General features: G+C 40.3%; 1 pseudogene; it reads left to right on the plus strand.

Moving 5' to 3' along the window:
• Positions 1 to 250: 250 nt before the first annotated feature.
• Positions 251 to 636, plus strand: LOC125100504 (60S ribosomal protein L35a-like; annotated as a pseudogene).
• The last annotated feature ends 233 nt before the right edge of the window (positions 637 to 869 follow it).

The following is an 869-nucleotide window of genomic DNA, read 5'->3' on the forward strand; positions in this document are numbered from 1 at the left end:
GTTTCCGATTTGAATTTCAAGTGGAAGAGTGAATAAACAAATGACAAAGGCAAACCAGTTAGTTCCTTACCCTTATTATCAGGGTCTAGGGGCAGATCAGAGATGTTATCAGTGATTTTAGTACAAGAATGCTCACAGACCTGTTATAGCCGCATAAAGTTAAAACTTAAAATTGATGTTTTGGCTTTTTCCACCATCTTGGGGCTTGTGGAGGCCTGCTGGGAACAGGACTCCTCTAAAATGCTGAAAAATGTCTGGGAGGCTGTGATCCAAGGCCATTTTTGCTGGCTGTAAGTGGGGTCTCCGCAACCAGAGGGAGCACACAGCTCTTCTTAAAATCGAAGGTGTATATGCTCGAGATGAAACTGAATTCTATCTAGGCAAGAGATGTGCTTACGTGTACAAAGCAAAGAACAACACGGTGACTCCTGGTGGCAAACCAAACAAAACCAGAGTAATCTGGGGAAAAGTAACTCGTGCTCATGGAAACAGCGGCATGGTTCACGCCAAATTCCGAAGCAACCTTCCTGCTAAAGCCATTGGCCACAGAATCCATGTGATGCTGTACCCCTCAAGGATTTAAATTTAATGAAAAGTAAATAAAGGTGTAGATTTGTTCTCTTGTAAAAAAAAAAATTGATGTTTTGGAAGAGTATTTGAACCATGTAATGGACAAATGGTATTTTAATTCATAAACAACATAGTTATAATTAACCATCTGAGGTTTGGACTCCTCACCCTCACATCACATACCAAAGTACATTCTAGGTGATTTTTATAAACCTGGGATGGGGAAGATCTTAAGGTAGAAACAAGAAACCATGCTAGCACTGAAAACCCAAATACCTTTTGGGAGTAAGTAAGTTAAG

The sequence above is a fragment of the Lutra lutra genome, chromosome 5, assembly GCF_902655055.1.
Source record: "Lutra lutra chromosome 5, mLutLut1.2, whole genome shotgun sequence".
NCBI lineage: Eukaryota > Metazoa > Chordata > Mammalia > Carnivora > Mustelidae > Lutra > Lutra lutra.